The sequence below is a fragment of the Anabrus simplex genome, chromosome 3, assembly GCF_040414725.1.
Source record: "Anabrus simplex isolate iqAnaSimp1 chromosome 3, ASM4041472v1, whole genome shotgun sequence".
NCBI lineage: Eukaryota > Metazoa > Arthropoda > Insecta > Orthoptera > Tettigoniidae > Anabrus > Anabrus simplex.
The window spans coordinates 180,597,883-180,624,115 of record NC_090267.1 but is presented as its reverse complement, the minus strand read 5'-3'; positions in this window follow the sequence as shown (position 1 = coordinate 180,624,115).

Below are 26,233 nucleotides of genomic sequence, written 5' to 3'. Positions count from 1 at the left end.
TTCACCCAGTGAGAACTACATGAATGTACTAGTAAACCACTTCAATTTTTTCTTTTTCATTGTATAGAAATGTTGGAAAAAATTAAAATGGTAGCTTTCTTAAAAGAGTTTACATAGAAAACCAGTGAGTATTACCATCTTATAATTTCAATTAACGTGAAACAAGATTTTTAAATATATTCCTAGGTTATAATTAGAGTCCTGGTTTTTTTGCAATGACTGATTTCTTGTCTTTAGGATATGTGTATATGGAAACTTAAAATGTTTGCAAATTAGGTTACTAAGGTGCGTATATTTAACATTACATATTTTTACATATTTTGCACAATTTTACATATTATTAAGATAATTACATATTTTACATAAAATTTACATCAACATCTGATGTTGTTAAATTAAACCTTGTAGAGAGAATTATAAAATAATATTTAACTCAAAGTAGTCAGTATATAATGGGATGCATATTTCACCATTCAAGATGTGATCCCATGCCTCAGGTATAACCTTGTATGTCCTTCATATGATGTTTAAAAGATTGTTTTTGGTGTACAAGAATATATTTTCCAATAATTGACACTTATCTCCTGAAAGGATGGAAAAATTTCTTACGATACATTGTATTTCAAGCCTTGATTAAATAACTTGAGAATCATACCAAAAATTGTTGTGACTTATTACAATGTTTAGTTTGTATGAAATTACTCTTCTTAAACTATTTTTGGATAACTAACAACTTGTAACTTCATGTACAATTTTGATGTTACTGTATATACGGTATTTTTAGAATAATATTACATGATATTCTGGACTCTAATTATAATACAAAGATGAAGAGAAGAACAGTGCCTTGATAATTAAATTCTGCCATTTTGTATTCATATATTGTATTTAGAAGGACATCATTGTCAGTCATGTAGAATAAAATAAGAAAGTTATTTTCTAGAGTAGATAGAATATCATACTTCTGATAGATTCAGCTTAGAATATCTTATCATTACCTGTAGTCATGAATGTTAACCCATGCAATGATATATTGTTTTTAGTATATATGCCAATACTTGGATCCTGAAAGAAAGTGAAATGCTTAAGTTCTTTTAAAAAATAAAATGTGACTTGGTGGTTATAATTTCCCAATACTGTTTTGGATGTTTTAAGAACAAAAACTTAGGTTGATACAGACTAATGTGAATTATTTCATTAATTTAACAAATCCTTGCGAAACTTCTTGTTAAAGTATGCTTTTTGTGTCATCACGATTTCATTTTATAACAAAGTAAGATTTTATTACCTTAATCTGCAGTCCTCTCAAATAGATTTGAGAAGAATTTTGTCATAAAGTTTGATACAATTCCTTAATACAGTGATATTCATATTTAATGAATTATGCAATTAACAGCACAAATGATATGTGGAGTATTATTTTGAAATTAGTTTTCTCCATCTTTGTATTTTTTCTTTTTTTTTCTTTAATTAACCAAAAATAGAACACTCATTTGTAAGGGTATTTCACAATTTAGGAACCTTACGCAGCTCATCCTGAGTGTTTAAATCCACCTACATGTAAAATCATAATTGGACATATTTTTATCATTATGTTTAAAAATACATTGGAGATAACACGTTTTGATACAATCAATTGGAACAAAGACATTTTGAAATACTGTATATGAGTTAGATTTGAGGCTTAACATAGCTGAATTACAAAACTGTTTTTGTTAGTTTCTAATTCAAGTACTATTGATGCTTGCTTGCTTGCTTGCTTGCTTGTTGTTTAAATGAGCCTAACATCTAAGGTCATCTGCCTGCGAGTACTATTTTGAGATAAATCAAGTATACAAAGGATGTTTCTAGGAAATTAGAATACAGTTATGAACAGCATGCCAATTAAATGTATTATTTAGATCAAAACATTAAAAACTATTGTTTATTTATTTATTTATTTATTTATTTATTTATTTATTTATTTATTTATTTATTTATTTATTTATTTATTTATTTATTTATTTTTAGGAGTGGCGAAGTTAGGACTCATAGTCCTCTCTTACACTTAACAGAAAAATTGTGGAGAATATTAAATATTTTAAAAGAAACTAATTTATAATGTAAATTCAAAATAAATGCAATATAATAATTATACCAATATGTACATATCATTTGTCAAACTTTTAAATGAAATTTAATGAAAATTAAGTGTAATTTAATGAAAATTAACTAAATATCACATACACACATCAAGATTCACACCGTTGGTTTATGCATCTAAGAGGTACTTTCTGTAGGAAGATTTGAAAGACTCTAATGAGTTACTGCTGTGGTTGTTATTTGGAACAGAGTTCCATAATGTAGTTCCCGTCATAATTAATGAGCAATTATAGGCAGCTGACCTGATAAAAGGAATTGCAAGTGTAGTAACAGAGCTTGTATTATGTTGGTGGAAAGAGGAAAGGTATGTAAAGTTTGATAAGGTACTGGGGATTTCTCTCAGTTAATCGTCTGAACACCAACACGGCTACGTGAACATTTTTGAGTTCTTCAAATTTCAGGAGGGAAAGTTCCTTGTAATAAGGTGTGACGTGTGTCGTAGCATAATGAAAATAATTTTTATGCAGGAATTCATGTGCCTTTGTATCTTCCTAATTTGTTCTTTACCGGGCAAGTTGGTCGTGCGGTTAGGAGCGTGCAGCTGTGAGCTTGCATCCGGGAGATAGTGGGTTCGAACCCCACTGTCGGCAGCCCTGAAGATGGTTTTCCGTGGTTTCCCATTTTCACACCAGGCAAATGCTGGGGCTGTACCTTAATTAAGGCCACAGCCACTTCCTTCCCATTCCTAGGCCTTTCCTATCCCATCATCGCCATAAGACCTATCTGTGTCGATGTGACGTAAAACAAATAGCAAAAAGAATTGTTCTTTTCTTGCATCTGTGAATACAGCATCGCAGTAATAGAATATAGTTTGATACAGACTAATGTGAATTATTTAATTAATTTAACAAATCCTTGTGAAACTTCTGTTAGAGTATGCTTTTGTGTCATCATTATTTAATTTGATAACAAAGAATTTATCACCTCAATCTGCAGTCCTCTCGAATTGATTTGAGAATAATTTTGTCATAAACTTTGATACAATAGTTCTTTTCATATTTAACAGTAAAATGTTTTTGTCATATCTCGGAGGATGAAGTGAGACATATGCTCTGTTACAGATACAAGGACATGTTCATTCCAATTTAGGTTTTCATTTATAACAACACCTAGATTACTTAACCGAACTTTCATGTGGAATTTTGGTACCAAATAGAGTGAGTGAAGGGATGTCTAAAGTCTTTGTCATGTTTAAAATTTTGATTGTCCAACTATAATGGCTATTGTCTTGGAAGGATTTGTTAATTTAGAGTTTCCACAAGCATATGATGATATATTTTGTAGGTCAGCATTCACTCTATCAGTAGGTATAAAAATATCTTCCAGTTTTGTGTGATAATATATTTGGAGGTCATCAGCATATATATGATAATTGCAATATTTCAGTCGAAATCTACAAGGGTGGATCAAATATAAATGGGAATTATTATTTTTTAATTTATTGCATCAATCAAAAGAAAAAATAAACATATAGAGATCACTTTGCTAACAGTGTCCTGCCTTTGATACACATTTTTGCTCCATAAGAATGGTAAGTTTTTGATGCTGTCCTGATAGAAAGAAGAGGGACGTGTGCAGAGCCATTTGTGCATGAACACTTCTACACTTGCATCATCATTGAACCGCTTTCCTCCTAGGTCTTGTTTGAGTGATCCAAACAAATGGTAGCCGCAGGGTGATAAAACTGGACTGTACGGAGGGTGTTCCAGAGGTGTCCAGTGAATTTCCTCCAGTTTTTCCTGCATTAAAGTGGCAGTATGCCAGCATTGCTTGTTTCTTCATGCAGCTTTTGCTTCATCCAAAAGTCAACAGTAGTAGGTTGCATTAATTGTCCTTTGTTCATGAAGAAAATCCACCAGCAAAACACCCACGTAATCCCAGGGAACGGTTGCAAGCACCTTTCCAACACATGGGTGTGTTTTGGTCTTGACTGACCCTGCTTCGTCTCTTTACCGTCACTCCATGCTTGCTTGCTTTGACTCTTTGGTGTAATGATGTACCCAAGTTTCATCACAAGTCATAATACAACACAAAAAATCCTCTCCTTCTTCCTCATAGCAGCGCAGGAGTCTCTGACAAACTTCCTGGCGTAAAGTTTTTTGTTCCAGGTTAAGGAGACGAGAAACCCATCTGGCAGATAATTTTCTGAAATGGAGTTCTTCTCGGATGATGGTTTGAACATTTACATAACTTATTCCTACAACTTAAACAATTTGCTAAATTTTTATTCGCCAATCTTCACCAGTAATGTCACGAACGGCAACAATGTTGTCTGCAGTGATGCTTGTCTGTGGTCTCCTTTCATTAGGTTCATTTTCCACAGCTTCTCTTCCTGCCACAAATTTTTCAGTCCACTCATATACTTGAGTCTGCTAAAGTGTTTCTTTCCCAAACTGTGCATGGAGCCGTCTTAAAATTTCAGAAAGTTTGATGCCCTGTTTTGTGAGAAATTTGATGATGATGTGTTGCACAACAGGCGTATGCACCTTTTGCTCACTGTTGGCGTACTGAAGCAGTCCAGCTCTCCACTGTCGTTCGCGCGTGCAAATCCCTTCTCTAGACACCCCCATGAACATCCTGGCAAAGCTCTGCCTCAGAATTATTACTAACAGCAGTGGTACATTCAAATTTCTGTTTATATTTGATCCACCTTCATATGTCGTTTATGTCTAAAATAAAAAAGCAGTGGTCCAAGTACAGAACCTTGGGGCACTCCTGTGTGTTACATTGCCCATTGATAAGCCTTATTCCTTATAATGGCTCATTGTCTGCAGTTTGTGAGGTAAGAGCTAAAGAGTTGTAAAGCAGTCTGATTTAGATGAAAGAATTTTAAATTGACCAGCAATATGTCTCTGTTTACAGTGTCAAATGCACTACTAAAGTCAAGAAGAGTAAAAAATGTGACCTTCTGTTCACTCACTGCATATCTAATGTTTTCTGTAACCTTCAATAGAGCAGTATTCGTGGTTTGTCCCTTTTTTAATCCTGACTGTAAGGGGTCAAACAAGGAATATTTGTTAAGATACTCGGTTAGTTGCCAATGGATTATCCTTTCGAAGGGTTTGGAGAGAGATGAAAGTACACACACTGGTCAGTAGTCTGACAGGGAAACAGCTTGAGACTTTTTGGTACCAGATTTGTGATTGTATCTTTCCATATCCATATCCATATCCTTGGATGTTTCAGAACAATGTGACTGGGCAAATAATATCTAGAATACGTTTAATGATGATGGGGAGATCACCTACTCCAATGGCATTTGACTTGACTGAAAGCAGTTTACGCTTCACCTTTGTTTCATTAACAGTATGGAATTTTAACATTGGTCTATTTGGTGACGGTTTAGTCAGTAATTTGCTAATTGTATGAATTATAATCTGTGGTTGGTGCTTAATTTTAACATCAGAAAAGTGTTTATTTAAGTCGTCAAGTGTTATATCTGGGTTACAGTGGTTAGGTTCAAGTTTCCCTATTCCAAAATTCAAATTATTGGCTAGCTGTTGGTAGAGAAAGAATTTATTATTTCGGACCACTACTTTAATTTTGTTGCGTTGGGACTGATACTGTTCAAGTACATTAAGAGTGCTGGTTCGTCTAGATAGCCGTTGTAATGAATCTCGATGGGACATCATGCATTTAATGTCATCAGTTAGCCATGGGGAGTGAGGTCTAGATACTTTAACTCTATGTTTTGGAGCATGTTTGTTGAGGAGACCAAGTAAGAGAGAATTGAACTTTTGTAGTTTCATATCAATGTCATCTATGTTAAGTATGTCCTTCCAAGGAGAATTAGAAGTATCCAGTCTAAAGTTGCACATATTAATATGTTTAATGTCCCTGAAAGTGATATATTTTGACACTTTAAGAGAATATGATAGGTATAAGCCATGTTTAGAAATGCATGGAACAGAAATCTGACTGTGTGACAAAATTTTATGAGAATTATTCCTAACCAGTAAATCAAGAAGTGTATGAGATGTTGAGGTGGTTCCGATAGTGTGGTTAGTCGGTTGTAGTGGTAATACTGTCATGTTACCTGACTGAAGTATGTTTAGCAGTTGCTTCATTTCATTTGTCTGCTGTAATATATCAGTGTCCCTGAATGTCCCTGAATATTAATACGTGTTCATTTGGTAATAGTCGGTGCAGAATGTCTTCAAAGTCAGTTATATGAGGCCTGTAGACAACGACGATTAGTACCTTTACTGGGGAAATAATTGCCTCCACAAACATGAACTCAGGTCTCGGCTCAGCAGAGTGGCCAGTTATGTGAACTAATTTACAACTGATATCATTTCTACAGTATAAAACTACTCCTCCTCCTCTCCTGTCAACTCTGTCATGCCTGTATAGACGATATCCATTTTAGGAATTGACCTCCTCAAGCAAGTTTCACTCACTCCAGCAATATACACGTTGCTGTCTTAAAAGTAGAGCTCTAAGCTCGTCAATATGGGCTAGGACAGACTGTAAATTTGTATGAATGCAGTTCAAAGAATGGGGTTTAGTCACAAATACTTTCTCCAGCGTGTTACAAAGCAATGGTAGCGAATGTAACAAGTGCTGGGAGGGTAGGGAAGGGGAAGGATTAGGCCTGCTGTCTAGTTGAAGGTCATTGCAACACTTAGGGGGAAGCATAACGGTAGTCTGTACCAAAGGCATTAGTCAGGAGAGAAAGCATGCTTCTTACCTTCGTATCTCTATAGATATATTGCTAACTTATACTTGCACTCAAACACACAGACAGCATAAAAATGAATTGAAATAAGGGACACTCACTATAACATAAACCTATCCTAAGATTACTACAGAATAATACAGCCTTAGTGGATTGATCAGTTCATCTCTGCATCAAGCAGTCAGTCAAGAGGCAGTCACATTCATTCTTGTCTTATCATCCTCTGTTACTGGACTATCAATTAGAATGGTATTATAAAATTCTAGTTCTTTATTTTAATCCAGTTGTTTGCAGATAGCTTTTTGAGCAGTTATTTCACATTTTCCCTCATAGCATTCTTGATCTTTGAACTCAGGAGATTATCCAGAAGATGAGCTAGAAGTTCAATTATTCTTTCCCCTTGCTTTAAATGGAGGAATATTTTTCTCCTTTCACAGTATCAAACTCTATCATATCGCTAGCAAACAAACAATGCATCAGTTGACACTGCCAGAATTTCTGGATGACACAGTTAAAACAGTCAAAGAAAGCACTGCACTCTGCTATAATCACAGTTTGATATAACCAGCTTTGTGCAGTACTCGCTATTTGAACTAATGCTTCATTTCGAAATAGACTTTCAACGTATTCGGTCGTGTTACGTACATGTAGTACGTGTTGAAGAGATGTTAAGTACAGAACAAAAATGGCCAGCCGGACACCAGTGGGATCCAAAGTGGAAGTGAACTTGTTTTGTAACATCAGCACTGCCAATTTAAAGTCTACACACATGTCTACACACAGTATCAAAAATACTTAAAAGAAATTTTTCACAAAAATGTGGAGAAAACACATTTTGAAATGATACTTCTGATATTATACCAGTACCTTTTTAGTGCTTTTGGTAATTGAAGTTTAAAATGGTTGTATCCCCAGGCAGACATTAAATAGTGATTTTTGCTATTATTTGTGCATATAAGCAAAATGAAAACATCTGTAAGATTTCAACTTGGTTTAAAAGAAAATATGTATATACTGGTACATGATACTAACTTAGTTCCTAATGTGTACTCAATGAAAATAATACACTTTGTTTATATATTAGATGCTTTTGCTGTACTATTTCTAAATGTGATGTAATATTCAGTATCCTCTGCAGTACATTAGATTTACCTCCCAGTATTCTAAAAAGAAAGATGTAGTAACTGGATGATTCAACAAAGTGACATGTATGCTGTACACTGTATTTTCTTGAGTAATTCACACAATTTTTCTGATGAAAAATAAAGGTAACATGTCAGTGCGTAAATTATTCATGGAATTCTAATATATGAAAGATTTATTAACAAAATGATTATAAACTAACATATATAAATTATAGTGTACAGAAAAAAATATAAACTAGATGAAAATTTATGTCATTCTATATCAAATTACTTTTTAATCAGGTTTGTTTATAAGTCAAACATAGGGTCTCTCAGGCACATTGAACATGCGGATACTGAAAATCTCTCATTATGAGCTGATAACAGCACACTAAAGCTATATAAGATCAAATTAACTAAGAAACCGATCACATCATTATGAAATGGGATACCAGAGAAAAAGAAAAGTTTTCCCCTCAGCTAACAGCAACTGCTATTCGTCATTGCTACTGCAGGGAAAATTGCTGCAGCTGCTGCTGTCGTTGTTTGCTTCTCTCCATAGAAAGTAATCTTTGCAGCCACCTAATGCACTTGAGATCCCTATTTTCTTCAATCAGTTTCAAGAACTCTCACTCCAAGCACGCAATATCCACTCACAAAGCAGTTTAACAGATGGTTTCCAAATCTTGTAAGTTAGAGTAAGTTCATGAATATTTTCCAGTACCAAGAGTTTCTGCACATTGTCTTCTAAAGGTTGTTTATAGAAACATCCTGCCAGAAATCACAGCCAGATCACTTTTTGTGGTTTGCAGCAATTTCTTTATGTTGTCTGTTAGGTGGTCACAAAAGCTGTTCAACATGAGGAGAGCCAAGCATTGAAGGAGCGGCTCTGGTTGATTTTTCCATACCAAACCAGTCTTTTATGAGTGATATGTCCAACCAGCCTCTTTTCTTGGATGTCAACATGGATCTCTCGAGGAAATGTCACTTTTTGGTATGGTTTATCTTTTAAAAAGTCATATGGCAGCGGCAATTTGTTGCCATCAGCTGTTACAGCAGGCATATGAGTATGTGCCTGTTTCTTACTTCCAGTCATCCACACTATAATGCTCGATTTCCTTGCTTGATTGCTTGACTCTGGGGCATATCAAAACTGACTAGCATCAGTTTGGGAGAGCAAATGTTCTTTTTTTTTCTTTTACACTTCTTTATGACAAATTATGAATATCAAGCACTTTTTTTGTTACAGTCACTTGGCATTTGTTGGTCTAATAATGTTCTTCGTTGAAGAGAAAGCCCATTTTTCCTCAAAATTTATTACCCAATCTTGGCTTACCTTAAATTCCGTCACACTGATACCATGTGTTGTAGCTATTTGACGTCCTTTAAAATACACTATTTTGTGAGAAACGGCACATGCATTGTTACATAATGACGTTAGGTATTCCACGAGGTATTGTTCTACTTGTGGAAATTTTCCCCATTTTGATCCACAAAATGCTTTTTGAGACATTAGTAGCTTGAAGTAGGTTTCTACTTCTGTCAGTACTGTGTATTATCTTCAGACACTAAATACTTACGGCCTATTCCCACGTTCTTTGGTGTACTTTATTACTGCGACCTTAAATGGGGCAGTATTATTCAAGAGTGGCAGGTAAAAAGTCAGCATATAAATGAATGGATGATGCCAGATGAACATCTCCCTCCCTCTCACACAGCACATTGGGTGACTTGAAAAATACCCAACAGACTGCGTTCTATCACAAGATATAGGACAAACCTGAAGAAGTAGGGCTTCAATGCAGATTCCACTGTGTGTAAATGTAGAGAAAAGTAGACCACAGCACACTTATTGCCATTTGCACAGCAGAAGACCTCCTCAAGGCAACACTAAATGCACTCGAAGTAGGCAAAAGTGTAATCCTCCGACCACATAGTATAGTCTATGTATACTTCAAGAATTTTTATACATGCATTAATGTATCTCATTTCAGACACGATAGGTAAATAAATAAATAAATAAATACTTGTTCGTAGAGCTTTAAGGATAATTACCGTACTGTAATAACCGTATCATTTATCACAAAACCAGAGGTGCCAACTATTACGGACTGTCCGTAATTATTACGTATTTCATCCTACGATTACGGCATTGCGGTCAAAGGGGAAATTATTACGGAAAAAGCGACATTAACGCGAAAAATTCTACGAAATAAAGAAAAGAAAGAAAAATATCCAATTCTTTCGAGCATTACTGCTCAACCCTCCTCGTTTCACTGTTTGTGATCTGGGAGTTAAACTTATTCGATTGCTACTTCCTTTTGCTACCCGTGAACGTAGTGAAATTCACCTTTAATGAAAGGAGCTCTTCTCTTCTCTTCTCTTCTCTTCTCTTCTCTTCTCTACTCTTATCTACTCTTCTCTTCTCTTCTCTTCTCTTCTCTTCTCTTCTCTTCTCTTCTCTTCTCTTCTCTTCTCTTCTCTTCTCTTCTCTTCTCTTCTCTTATCCAAGTAATGTTCTAAGTAATGTGTTCACAGTATTAAGTATACCTGACAGTAACTCACCCACAGCAAAAGTTTTCAGTGTTGTTGGGAAAAATCAGACAAGTCAAGCCTACCTTAAACACATCTCCCATGGAATCACTTATTGTTCATATGACGAAAATGTCATCAAAAAGGGAAGGGTGCTTCAGAAAAACTTACTCCTAAAAGTCAACTGCCGAGTGCGAAACAAGCCGCAAAGAATGTTTTATCATAGAATTAAAGGGTAGTATGCTAATTGTATTGCGTAAACGTTATATAATGTAGAAAATATTGTTATTAGAAAGGGCAAAGGAGGTGTTACGAGAAGAGAGGAGCATGCTTTGGATTAGACTCGAAAACTTTCTGAGTGTGTGTGGGGGGGGGGGGGGTGGCTGGAAGGGGAGGGGAGTGATATTACTGATAACCCACTTCAAAGGTTGGCACCTCTGCAAAACATAAGCAAACTGCAGAATCTGAATGTCGCACTATCAGGCCAGCACCAACCCTTTCACCAAACTACCCATAACTATGACCACCTCATAACACAGAAATAACGCATTCCTCAGTCCAGACATTCCAGGTTTTAAAATATGGAGTTTGCAACTAGGACATCTGGATCTTACGATATAAACTTCATCATGATCCGTATTGACAAACATTCACATTAATAAGAAATTAAAATGAAGGTCCACCTATTCAACAAGTGGTTAAATGACACCTAGATTTTAAAACTTGCCCTGGACTGTGCGAGCCAACTTGCGTGTAAAATACACAAGTATTTCTTTTAATGATATTCAACTTGAGAGAATTGGGATGTATAAATTACTCTAGAAAATATGGTAGAATGCTTCTTACATTTAGACCATAGAATGAAACATTTGTTGTTTTGATGCTTTGTAATGCCCATTAACATGTGAAAAAGTGGATTTCTATAAAAATGTGTCAGTCTAAAAGTTTTATGAAGAACAGTGTGTCTGTGAGGGCTGTGAATAAAGTAGTAGCAATATTGATAGAATGCAATATTTAATGAACAAACAAGTACAGTTGCATTATATTTCTTCAATGTAGTCATCCTGTGAAGTCTGTTATCTTTTGCCAAATGTCGGGAAGCCGTTGGGGGTCGTTGGCAAGGCATTCTCTCTTTATGACAGCGACAGAGTGCCCTACTGTGTGGAGTACAGATGCCACGTCAGAAAATCGGCAGCCTCGGAGGAGTTCCTTCAACTTTGGAAACAGGTCTAAGTCACAGGGACTCATGTCTGGCGAGTACGGAGGGTGTTCCAAGACCTCCCAACGGCACTGTTACAATAAGAGCCTGATATTGTTTTCGCCATGAAGACGCAGATGTCGCTCCAGAAATTGACAGTATTAGTCACTGCTAACAGTCTGTCCCTCAGGCACAGCATGCATAAGAATAACACCCTCATAGTCACATGCCATAGTCAGCATAAGCTTCACCCGACTGGGTTCCTGTCAAAATTTCTGTAGAAGTGGTGAACCTGAGTGATGCCATTCATTCAGTTGACGCTTAAATTCAGGCTCGTGGCCATGTCTCATCAATGACGACAATACCCTGCAGAAATGCATCTCTTTTGATGCGCTATCTGTCCATGTGGATGCCAATCAGTGCTGCTATTTCTGTATGTCAGTGAGTTGATGTGGGAGCCAGCAGAATGCAGTTTTCCTCATGTTAAGACATTTCATCAGTATGTGCCACACCATTTGTTGGCTGAGACCAAACCCTGGATAATTCCAGTACAGTCAATCGATGGTCTACAGAAACGAGACCACTCACGATGTCAATCTGATCTTGAAGAAAGGGCGACTGACCTGTGCGATGCAAATCCGCAGTCTCATTCCGACCCGCACAAAACCCCTTGACCCATCATCCAAGCATCCTATACGGTAACTCATTCTTGCCACAGGTTTCACGTAATCCTTGATAACATTCTGATGCATTTTTGCTACAGTCAACCTTGATTTTAATCCACGAACGCTGATCGTCTTTTGAAAACTTGCTTTAGGGTGATGAAATCGACACCCTTCATGCCAATGGCACACAGCAACAACACTCCCAAATGGATGCCCATCAGTGCTCACTACACATTGACAACAGCTCCACCTGACTACTCCCCTATCCTATTTGCACATGCCTGATCTCCTGCGAGTGTCTGGACTAAATTGCCACTACTTTATGTACAGCCCTTGTATTATTAACGAGTGCTATCTGAGATGCAAAAATCTCTGTTAACACAGTGAACTAAATGTTATCCACTTATATGATACTATATTATATATTTATCAGTATTCACCACAATGTTTAATAATAAAATGAATTCATTTTTTAGACAGCATTTTTCTTTCCCCCATGCATCTAAAAAAATAACAGGAATGTATCAGATTTTACTTACATGTGAAACACTTCCACTATCTATAAATAAACCCTTATGTACAATGTTTTGAAATTTTCAGATGCTTCTCCTTAAAAGTTAGAATTTGGACTTATCAACTGTAGGCTCTCACTGCTCCAGTTTTCACTGCATATGCTGGGAGTATTAGCATATATCACTTGACACAATGTATTTATTTATTTATTTATTTATTTATTTATTTATTTATTTATTTATTTATTTATTTATTTATTTATTTATTTATTCATTCATTCATTCATTCATTTTCCGTGTCCAGATACACTGCTAAATAATGTTTTTCCAATATTCGGCTACAAGGACTGCTTTATCATTAGCCTGCAAAACATCTTTCTTTGTGCACGGTGATGCTGACAAACCAGAAGGTGTTCCTCATCCTGTAGTAGTCCACAATTACAAGTCATGTGTCCGGCTCCATGGCTAAATGGTTAGTGTGTTGGCCTTTGGTCACAGGGGTCCCGGGTTCGATTCCCGGCAGAATCGGGAATTTTAACCATAATTGGTTAATTTTGCTGGCACGGGGTCTGGGTGTATGTGTTGCCTTCATAATCATTTCATCCTCATCACGATGTGCAGGTCGCTTACGGGAGTCAAATCGAAAGACCTGCACCTGGTGAGCCGAACATATCCACGCGCAGTTTCCACCTTCTTCTCAACCAGAACTTCAAAAATAACTTCACGTCCAACAATCAACAACACAACCGATCAACACAGCTTTAATACACCAAATGCCTAATTTCTCCGCTTAAGTGATCAGTGTCAAGCCGACTCGACATCAAAAGAGTATCACTCTTTACTCTCCAGACTTTGTACATACTTGTATATATGTTTATATGTGTTATTTTACATTGATTCTTTAGTACGAGGACTACTGACATCCACGAGGTTATATTTTTACAACTCTAAGCTCCCCACTTGTACCTTGTTCCAAACTTGTTTGTATATATATTATTATTTACTACTCACCTGTACCATACTAACATTTCTCATCTCATTACCACACTTCACTTTATAAATTATAAATCCATACGATTATTACAGTTAAAAATAACACGTTTTAGGATTCGACAAAAACTTATGTATGCTTTAATATGGCTGATGATGACCCCTAGGTGGGTCGAAACTAGTTCCATGTAATTTATAACATTGTAAATACATATTAGTACTGAATAGATGGAAACCTTTACTGTGTTACTATTCATATCTTTGGACGCTCCAGGCACTGAAAGCCGTACGCCATTTCATTTCATTTACAGGTCATGTCTCCTTGTACATAGCCCCACTTAACTAGGTTAGGCTTGCACTTTGAAACACCTGTCCACAGTCGATTGAGGGTCTTCCAGACGGGATACGGAAGGCGAAAACCTGCAGAAAATTCTTCCTTTAAACTCAGAGATGGATTACTTACTTGCTGTTGCCACAGTTCACGACTTTGTTTTTCTGCAATTAAATTAATAATATATTATGGTTCCACCTATTCAATAACAGATAGTAATGCAAGGTTACATCACAAGTCGATCAGAAATGGTACCACTTTCGACCCCAGATCTGGGTCATCATCAGCCGATCGTTCAAAAGGTACAAGATAAAAGCAATGCACAGATGAGTAACAAGTAACGTAGAAGATATCATCATCATCATCTTCCTTCCAAGTATTGGGCCATGTGTCCCATTACGGTCTTGCATTTTACTTTTTGCAAGACTTGAAAGCAATCAAATGTCCTTCCGATGGGTTGCTAGCCTGAAGGAAACGTAGAAGATATAAAGATTTTTTTTCAAGACTAAAGTTCGTGTAGAGCTATATAACACTCGAGTATAAAGCACTAGGTTTTAAATGTCTTTAAAATCTTGATGTGAAGATGAATAAATAGCTCGATGTTAAATCTTATAATTGTATGTTTGATATGTTGAGATGCAAATAGCTAGTTGTCTTGTTATGCAGAAAAGTTGAAATTAAACACCATTGTGAAGAGAAATAAGTAAAACAGAGTGCAGTATTAGAACAATTGAGAATCACAGTTGAAAAATTATCTTTAAGATAAATGCTCGAGTAGTTCTTTAGGTGGTGAAGAGATCAATTTGAAGGTCATATTGTTTTTCTGGCATATCAACAAGTGGTACGGTTGTTCTTAAGAAACTCTTCCTTAACCTGAGTCTGACGAGCTGCATTCGATGGACATAAAGAGGGAGTCGTGGATTGCTTGATTGCTTCCGACGTTGAACTTCGTTGCTACTTCTCTTCTTATGTGAGGAGAGGCGATTCCTGCGATAGGATGGATATTTTCTGTTGGAGTTTGTCTCGGACACCCTGTAATTATCCGACCAGTTTCATTCACAGCAATATCTACTTGCTTAGCATGGCAGTTTCTCCATATGGGTGATGCATATTCTGCAGTTGATAGGCAGAGAGCCAGGGCAGATGTGCGTAAGATACCAGGGTGTGCACCCCAAGATATGCCTGTTAGTTTTCTAATAATATTATTCCTAGCGCACACCTTTTGTTTGGTATTCTGACAGTGTTGTTTGAAAGATAATATTCTGTCAAGTTTCACACCAAGGTACTTTGATGTATAACAGTGTTCAAGGACTACTACTCTCCATTCCACACACAGTTTTCTACTAGCTTCTTTGTTACATCGATTAAACTCACAAACTTGAGTTTTGCTGTGGTTGGGTCTCAAATGATTGTTCTCATAGTATGTAGCAAGTTCCAATTTACAAATTTCATCATGTAGATCCGTACTGATACAGTCTAAATTAAGACCTAGTGTTAGGTTTAATGGTCCACCCAGTCAATCAGTGTGTTGATGGGGTGGCCCATTAAACCTAAGACTAGTTCTTAACGTAGCAAGTTCTTCGAGAGACTGCAGCTTTTCTTCAACCTCTTCAGATGTGTTCCCCTGTGCTGCCACTGCTGTGTCAAAAGCCTGTATCATGTCCATAAGTAAGGGCCGTGAAAGCATCAATGGCAACCACTATGGGGAGGATACTTGTAAAAAGGCTTCAAAATTCAGCAATTTAAGGCGAAAGAAGTCTATTCTTCTTTATGCTTTCTGCTGAGATGCAGGGACCACAACATCATTCCCAACTGTGTGAAGCTAAAGCACACGTTAAATACTCCGAAGTCCAGGAGAATATATCAACGCGCTAGCAAGGCTCTTGTGATCAAGAGAGTGCATTACACTCATAAAGAACTGAACTCAGTCTCCCGAGAGTTGTTTCATTTACACCTGCTGTTAAGCAACACTCTCTCGCAGGAATTGTGGTTGACTTTTGATCGCATTACTGCTATACAGACTGAACGAAAATTCAACCAGGTGTCATTCAGACAGAAATCTAAGTTCCTCCGACCAGCTCAGAAACAGGCGGTCTCTTGCACGAACCGAGATGCTAGTAAAACTGTCGTCAATCTTTCCAAGAAATCCTTGGATGAGAACCAAATGGCAGTTCTAGCTAGGGGTCTTAATTTTGCTGTCACGCCCTCTAAAATTCCCATTGAGGAGTTAATTACTTCCGTTGAGGCAGCCATCCACAAACTACCTATGCATGAGGCTGAGGAATTAAGACAGAAATGTGTGAGACCACCGCCGTCTCGATCCTCTTATACTGCCTGCTCTATGCCGCTAGTTTAACACAGGAAGGCGCGACTACCAATAGTTCTCCAAATCGCCGTAAGAGTGCAGCAGTAGACGCACAATCTTCGCTGTCAGTGTGGGTGTAGCACTGTATTATTGGTGCATGAATGTGTGTGAAAACCTGAGTTATTTTGTAGAATGAGTAAACGTGTCTGGTCACTTTCGTTCGTACAAGATATATTTTCAATAGAACTGTGAAATGAATTAATTATGTTATGTTTATAGATATTTCAAAAGTGATTTTAAGGCGTGGGTACTTGTTTCTTTCCGTTCGTGCAAGGTATATTTTTCGTAGAACTGAAACTTCAGATTCTTTCCCCGAAATATTCAACTGTTGTATACCATTTTGCCAATCTCGGCAAGGTCGTTCGCAGCCAGAAAATATACGACTCCATGAAATACCGTCTAGAAGAGAATTGAGAGAAAAGCGGCTGTCGGCTTTATCTAGGCAATTACCTAATGAAGGAAGTAATTGGATATCCTCAGATTAAGCTCGCATCTGTGCCTTTACACCTTATTTCAGAATTTGATGGAGCCTCCGCGGCTCAGGTGGAAGTCGCCGGTCTCTCACCGCTGGGTTCTGTGGTTCAAATCCCGGTCACTCCATGTGAGATTTGTGCTGGACAAAGCGGAGGCGGAACAGGTTTTTCTCCGGATACTCCGATTTTCCCTGTCATATTTAATTCCTGCAACACTCTCGAATATCATTTCATTTCATCTGTCATTCATTAATCATTGCCCCGGAGGGGTACGACAGGCTTCCCTAGCCGGCACAATTCCTATCCTCCCTGCTAGATGGGGGCTTCACCGAGCTCGATAGCTGCAGTCGCTTAAGTGCGGCCAGTATCCAGTATTCGGGAGATAGTAGGTTCGAACCCCACTGTCGACAGCCCTGAAAATGGTTTTCCGTGGTTTCCCATTTTCACACCAGGAAAATGCTGAGGCTGTACCTTTATTAAGGCCACGGCCGCTTCCTTCCCACTCCTAGCCCTTTCCTGTCCCATCGTCGCCATAAGACCTATCTGTGTCGGTGCGACGTAAAGCAACTAGCAAAAAAAAAAAAGAAAAAAAAGATGGGGCTTCATTCATTCCATTCCTGGCCCGGTCGAATGACTGGAAAAAGGCTGCGGATTTTTTTCCAGAAGGTGATTAAAGCCGTGGAGGATAGTGGATCCCTTGTGATAAAAATTGTGACGGACAATCACAAAACGCCTTCATGTTTAGACATTTTGGACAACCTCAGATATCCAGACGACAATATTCCAATGAAACTAGAAAAAGGAAATCAAATCCTAACTTGCGGGTACCAGGTTCGTGTTGTTGAAGAGAGGATGGAGTGTGACATTTGTGTCAGCAACATCTCACTGCCTAGAGCTTCGACACCTCTAAATGGAACTGATTATACATCAGGACAGAGGAGGAGTTCGACACCCAAAACCTAGTTTTGTTGCTCTGGTGAAGCATCTCCAGGAGTTCGTTTAAACTGATGTACCCTATTGTCGAAGTCCTTCAAGCGTACGAGCGTAATACGAGGACTTGCGACGTCTTCCCTTTCAGAATACTGGGCGAGTTGGCCGTGCGGTTAGGAGCGCGCAGCTATGAGCTTGCATCCGGGAGATAGTGGGTTCGAACCCCACGGTCGGCAAGCCTGAAGTTGGTTTTCCGTGGTTTCCCATTTTCACACCAGACAAATTCTGGGCTGTACCTTAATTAAGGCCACGGCCACTTCCTCCCCATTCCTAGGCGTTTCCTATCCCATCATCGCCATAAGACCCATTTGTATCGGTGCGAGGTAACACAAATATTAAAAAAAACTGTCAGAATGTGTTTTGTTACAGTATGAGGTCAAAGAACATTAGCAAAATGTTAGTGATATTATCTTCGCCAAGTTCGTAAGACCTCTATTATTTCATATTGCGTAGGCAAGAACACAAAAAGTACGGTACCACTCCAAGCCTTCGTCCAGGAAAATCTTTAAATTGTGCATGAAGAGGCCAACTGCGACTTCGTGCAGATAATATTGCCGGTATTTAATATTACTGATGTAATTTACGAGCTTCAGTGAACATATGACCATACTGCATAGTGTTTTGTAGGCTGTCGTCATTAGAATCAGTTTAGACCATTGTGCGTCTATGTCTGCCATCTAGCGGAGAAATTTTGTCGCAGCGTAGTCGCAAAAAGGCTCGCATAGAGCAGGCAGTATAGGAGGATCGAGACGGCGGTGTGTGAGACTCATAAGGTCCACTGTTGTACCCGCGCCCAATTTAACAAGAAGCGAGAGGAGAGCTCTGAAGGAACTTAGAGATTATTCTGAACTGACCATTCTCTCAGCTGATAAGGCATCCCACGAAGAGGAATTCTATCATCTCTGCTGTTTTCTCATTTTGTAGATGACCTCACAGATGGCATAAAGAAGACCCCATGTTCTGTATTACTGTATGCAGATGATTTAAAAATGTCCAAAAATATAGTGAACTTCAGTGACTGTGATAGCATTCAAAATATTTTGGACTTGTGGTACGACTGGTTAACTAGATTAAAACTCAAAATGAATGCTGAAAGATGTCATTCTTAAATTGAAATAATAAATAAGGTAGTTAAACCTCTTCAATACAAATAAATACGAAATGTAGTGTTACATTCCTATTTAATTATAAGTGGAAGCGGTACCGGTTTCGACCCCAATCCGGGTCATCATCAGCCGAATAAAACGCAAAAAACAACGCATAGGTAAGAAAGAAATTAAAGATCAAGTCCCCACAAAAACAGTTGAAAAGGCAATGTAAAACAACGGGGATAGGCACTGTAAAATTCAGAAGAAGTAGAAGGTAAGTCACTTAAAAGAAGCAAGGCTCAATCTTCTGAACAGCAGCATAGCACATGCAAAGTTCAGCATCGTCTCATAATGTTTACGAGAAGCGGAGAACAGTTAAATGAGCCAGCTTGCATACACTATTAGGCGCGAAGTCACAACACAATCCAACAAATATGAAGATCCAAAATCGTGCAGAAGCTGAAGACGAGTAGCTCAATTGAAGTAAATTGCCAGCTCCCGAAGATCAGCGTGAGGTATTCAACTTCAGTCACTGTGCTCTCAAACGCCGATGGAACTTGATGAATAGCTTAATGATCCAGTATTTGCTTCGGTCGCAAAAATGTACATATATATATGTATACACATATAATACAATTCAATATAATTGAAATATATAACTAGATCTTGTAGTTTATTTTTAGAACAGTTGACGTAAAAAACAATTGTGAAGAGAAAAATGGTAAAAAGCACAATACCGGAAACAAATGAAAAACGTATATGCACAGTGCGGTATTTCTTGAAGGTAAATATACAGGTTGTAATTGAAGCAGTCAAAGTCAGCGCAAGGCATGAGTTTGAATTTGAATGTGAAGACTCAAAATGCAGGTGTCACTATAGTATATTAGTAAACAGTTCAATTCAGAAAGTAGTATTATTATTATTTTTTTTTTAGAGGAGAGGTGAAAAGAAAAGATAGGATAAGTTAATAAAGGAAGAGGATTAGTAGATAAGAGAAGATTAAAAGGATTTGAAGTTAAAAGATAATGGGAAAGGATAAGATAGGGAAATAAAGGAGGGGTAGTTTAGGGTGGGTTATTGGAGGTAGAAAATGTGGATAGGAACTTTTAACTTCAAATCCTTTTAATCTTCTCTTATCTACTAATCCTCTTCCTTTATTAACTTATCCTTTCTTTTCACCTCTCCTCTAAAAAAAGACAAAAAACCCTACTTTCCGAATTGAACTGTGTACTAATATACTATAGTGCCACCTGCATTTTGAGTCTTCACATTCAAATTACGACCTGAATTTTTACCTTCAAGAAATAGCGCACTGTGCATATACGTTTTTCATTTGTTTCCGGTATTGTGCTTTTTACCATTTTTCTCTTCACAATTGTTTTTTATGTCAATTGTTCTAAAAATCTGCAAGATCTGGTTACATATTTCAATTATAGTGAATTGTATTATATGTGTATTATATATATGTACATTTTCACGACTGAAGCAAATACTGGATCATTAAGCTATTCATCAAGTTCCATCGGCGTTTGAGAGCACAGTGCCTGACGTTGAATACCTCACGCTGATCTTCAGGAGCTGGCAATTTACTTCAATTGAGCTACTCGTCTTCGGCTTCTGCACGATTTTGGATCTTCATATTTGTTGGATTGTGTTATGACTTCGCGCCTAATAGTGCATGCAAGTTGGCTCATTTAACTGTTCTCCGCTTCTCGTAAACATTATGAGACGATGCTGAACTTTGCATGTGCTATGCTGCTGTTCAGAAGATTGCGCCTTGTTTCTTTTAAGTGACTTACCTTCTACTTCTTCTGAATTTTACAGTGCCTATCCCTGTTGTTTTACATTGCCTTTTCAACTGTTTTTGTGGGGACTTGATCTTTAATTTCTTTCTTACCTATGCCTTGTTTTTTGCGTTTTATTCGGCTGATGATGACCCGGATTGGGGTCAAAACCGGTACCGCTTCCACTTATAATTAAATAGGAATGTAACACTACATTTCGTATTTATTTGTATTGAATAGGTTGAACTACCTTATTTATTATTTCAATTTAATTGTGATATGTTTCAATACGGAACATTATGAAATTTTTATCTTTAGATGTCATTCTGCCTAAATAAATGTGAGCTTACCCAAAGGTATGAAATAAATTCAGGTTAAAGATCTTGAAATAATTCATAATAGCAAACTAAATTTCTCTTTTCATATAGACCAAGTTAAGTCCTGTTGGCTCGTCTGACTCGGAGAGAATATGTCCAATGTTCTTGTACCAGATCTAATGGCACTTCACTTTTCCTTAAGGCAGCCTCAGCAGTTCATTTCCATGCTGCCTTAGAACATTCTCTTCGGCTCTTCTATGGCAAGAGCTTTCTACACTAAATGGTGTTCACTTTTTCTGATGTTACCTTACCAACGGAGCTGTTTTTCCTCCATCTTGTCGCTGATGGGCACAACTTTGAAAGATCCTCGCACATGCTCATTGCGCACTTTGTTATCAGAGTGATTACCGCCGACCATTGCAACATCCACAACTCTGTGACATGCATTCACTGGTCGTGCTTTTTCTGCCTTGCCCAACATTTGGAGCCATACATGAGGGCAAGCCAGCCAGCAGATTTATACATTTTACTCTTTTTGACTGGTATCCGCTTATCATACAGAACACCATTAAGTGACTGCCATTTCATCCAATCAACACTGATGCAGTGCCTGACATCTGCATTGATATTACCATCAGTTTTGATGAGTGACCCAAGATATTTAAACTTGTCAGTCATCATCATTGGTTCTCCAACAATGAAGACAGTGTTGTGTGGGCCCACTTGCCCTGGCTGCACAGAGTTGAAGAACATATACTCTGTCTTCTTGCGATTTATTCTTAATCCATTTGTCTCTAGTATTACTCGCCATTGTTACAAAACTGCTCCAACCTCCTGACATGACTCGCCAACCAAAGGTAATACTGAAAAAGCTTTTCCAGAAGTCCAGAGGCAGTTCCAAAGAAAGATAAAGCCCTTGAGTACAATAAAAGGAAGCAATGGAGATGTGATAATAGAGCAGAATAACTATAATATGGAAATAATATGTAGAAGGCCTGTATGAAGGACAAATAGATGATGATGTAATAGAAAATGAAAGTGAGATAGAACAAGATGATCTGGGACCATGCATACTTAGAGAGGAATTTGATAAAGCTTTGAATGAGCTAAAACAAAAGAAATTTCCTAGAGTAGACTCAATTCCAGGTGAAATACTACAAGCTCTAGGGGATAAGGCAAAAACTTCTTTATATCTACTAGTAAATGATATTTATACTAGCGGAGAAATACCGAAAGACTTTGAGAAAAACCTATCCCAAAAAGTAATCATGCAAAGAGATATGAAGATTATAGAATGCTAAGCCTGGTAACACATGCCTCCAAAATTATTACAAGAATTGTTTACCATCGCATGGAGAAAAGTATAGAAGAAAATCTCTCAGAGGATCAATTCAGGTTTAGAAGAAACAGAGGAACAAGAGAAGCAATTCTGAGTCTTAGAACAATTATTGAACAAGCCCTAAGAATCAATAAGGCCTAATTGCTTTCATTGATATAGAGAAAGCGTTTAACTGGAATATTATCTTTAAAGCCCTTAGAAGTCTGAAAGTGGACTAGAGATTGGAAAATCATCTATCAGCTGTACAAGAACCAGACAGCACTTATAGGAAAGGAGCAAATCAACGCGAAAATAAGAAAAGGAGTAAGGCAAGAATGTGTTCTGTCACCTCTATTATTCAATGTATTTAGAAGAAGCAATAAAAGAGTTTTCAGCCACCTCCATCCAAAGAATAAAAATTAATGGCCAACTATACCAAACAATACGTTTCACGGATGATATTGCCCTCATAGCTGAAACTGAGAAAGAGACCTCACTAAAGAAATTGAATGATTTACTAATACTAAAATGTAACATGAATGTTAACAAAACAAAAACCAAGATAATGAACTGTACTCCAGATGGTAAACAGGATGTTAATGTTTGGTTGGAAGGAGAAAAATTGGCTCAAGTAAATCAGTTCAGTTATTTGGGAAGCATCATTGCATCTGATGGGAGGTGTGAAAAGGATGTCTGTTCTCAAATAGCCCAGGCTAAGGAAACTTTCAATAAAAAAAGAAGCCTGTTGACCTCCAAGGCAATATCCCTACCAGTTAGAAAGCATTTCATTACGAGCTTCTTTGGAGCATTTGCAACCTATGGCCTTAAACCTGGACTCTATTAAAGGCTGATAAGAAAAGAATAAATGCATTTGAAATGTGGTGCTGGCGTTGAATGTTACGAATACCCTGGATTCACAGGCTAACAAATGAAGTTCTCAAGAGAGCTGAAGAAACCATCAGTCTAGAGAAAATAATCACAAAAAGAAGATGTAGTTGGATAGGTCATTTACTCTGGCATTCATCATGGTGCACCACACTGTTTGAAGGGAAACTGAAAGGAAAGACTAGAAGAGGACGACATTCTCACATTCTCGGACATCACCCTTTTGCTTGTAGAAGGAAACAAGGAAGCTTTGACGGAACTGTTCTGGCATTGGAAATCCAGTGAGGATTTTGTTGAACTGACTTCCTTCGGCACCTAGGACTTTCCATAGTTCATCTGAAATACTATTAGGGCCAACCAATTTGCCGTTCTTCATCTCTGACACATACTTCATCTTATTAGGGGTGACTTCAAGAACAGGCTCCTCAACTGGACACTGCGAATCTGATCTGTCCCTTGGAAACTCCTCGTTCAGTAACCCTTCAAAATACTTCTTCCAGCAGTTGTTAAAGGCTTTATCATTAGTCAGTGATATTCCCCAATCATCATGGATATATTTGTTGGCAACAATATCCCTGGATTGTCTGTCACACTGAGCAGTGACCTTGTAGATCTGCTGCACACCCTCTGGTGTCTCCAAGTTGTCACAGAGGCCTTGCTGCACTTCACTTTTAGCTATTGCTACGACTCTCTTGGTCTGCTTTTTGATGACCTTATATTCTTCCTTTAGGTCTTGTTGATTCTGGTTGTCTTTCTCTTTCCACCATGCTTTAAATGCAGTCTTTTTCTTCTTGATTGCCGCCTGGACGTTATATTTCCACAACCACGTTTCCTTGCCTATTTTAATTCTGCCATTAGAAACTCCAAGGTGGTGCCTTGCCCTACTGGTACAGTACTTCTGGAATCTCTTCCACATTTGATCTGCAATGTTGTTGTCATTCTCCTGTATGTCTTGGAATGTATGCCCCAACATCATCAATGAGTGGTTATGCTGTCTCTTTACCTCACAGCTTAAACCACTTAATCTTTGGAGTTGGTCTGACTCTGTTGTTTAACAGACACCGTAGCAAGAGCTCTCCAATCAAAAAATGTCAGAGGCTCTCTTAGGATGACCTTGCAGTCAACAAACTGTCAGCAGATCACGGTCGCAGAGAATGTAGTCAATTTGTGTACATATGACCCTCTCTTCCACTCGGTCTTGTGCCATTGATGAATGTGATAAGGTGATCTTTCTTCTTCTGAAAGTATGTGTTGACTACAGCTAGACTGTATGCTGAGGCAAACTGGAGGACCTCTTCACCCTGGTCATTCCTCATTTCATATCCAAAGCCTCCATGACATTCAGAATAATCCTCACCAGTCTGTCCAACGTGACCATTAAGGTCATCCAACACAATCCTGTTCTCTTCATGTGGCACCTGCTGCACCATATGATCGTAGTCCTCCCACAAATTTTGTTTCATGATTCCATCACAGCCAGCCAGAGGCGTGTATGCAGAGATCACATTCAGGCAGACGGTATCATCCAGTTTTACTGCCATTAGATGGTCACTGATCCATGTGTCTGAAATCAGCCTTCTGATAACATGATTGGTGAGGATAATTCTTACATTCGTGTCACCATTTTAGAAGAGCTTATAGCCGTGGCCAGTGTTTCAGGCTTTTCCTCCACTCCACTCTGTCTCCTGCACAACTGCGATGTCCAGACAGTGCCTTTCTAGAATATCCGCTAGTGCCGATTCTCAACTTTGGCAACATATTTCCCGCTTTATGCCCAGGGGCAGGTGTCCTAGCTTTTGCCATATGTTTGCGGGGAGGTGACCTATATTTGGCCTCGTTTTTGCGGGGAGGCGACTTATCTGTAGCCTCGCTTTTGCGAAGAGGCAACCTATCGATTATCTTTCTACAAATATTTTGTACTCTGATGGTCAGCGTGGTTTGACTAAATGTTTTACTGCCGGTTGCCGCCTGACGCCAAGCCATATTAGTCTCGCTGCCTGAGACCTAGATGCTGCCGTTGACTCTACTGCCTAGTTCATCCACCACAAGTCCTACTGCTCATACTGGCAGTCAGAAGAGTCCTATGGACCTCTACGTTGATCCAAAACATGGTGAGATGGCTTCCAGTAACATTTCCTCCACTGAAGGGGCCATCACCCCACCTAAAAGAGCTCATCCATCCAAAGCCGTTGGCACCCTTAGGAAGTCAGGTTATTTATTTACAGCCGCCCAACACTCAGCATTGAGTCACTGGCTGTATGGTCTACACAATTACCATGGCGGAAAGTTCTGGCCAGAGTATCTGATGCTTTACTGTAATATAGTAACAGTAAGATATTTTTTTTTTTTTTTTTCAAATCGGATAGTGTACATTGTTTTCTTCTCTGTATTAAGTATGAGAAGAGATTTACTGCAAAACATGATGTATGGTCAAAAACTGCTGTATCCTCATCAAACTGGAATGAATTTTTAGAATAAGTCAATAAATTCAATTTTCAAACACAGACAAGTATTAATCCAATTGCCTACTTTGGATTATTGAGCTATCTTGATGGAGTGCGCAATTTACCTGAAATTTTTCTACTTTATAATGCTGATGGCTGGCATGTTTCACAACATATTGCAGAAGATAATCACAGCAGTGGTTGCTGTAAGACAGTATCTGCAACATGTTTGCAATTCTACCTTCGATATTTGGGATGATTTAATTATATCCACTTTGAAGACTTTGGGTCATCATGTGCTCCTAAAATTGGAAAGAGGAACAAAAAAAAAGTAGTTTATGCTATCAAATGTTGTGAAATGTTTGCCTACCAAACTGGAGGAAGATTTTTGGTACTA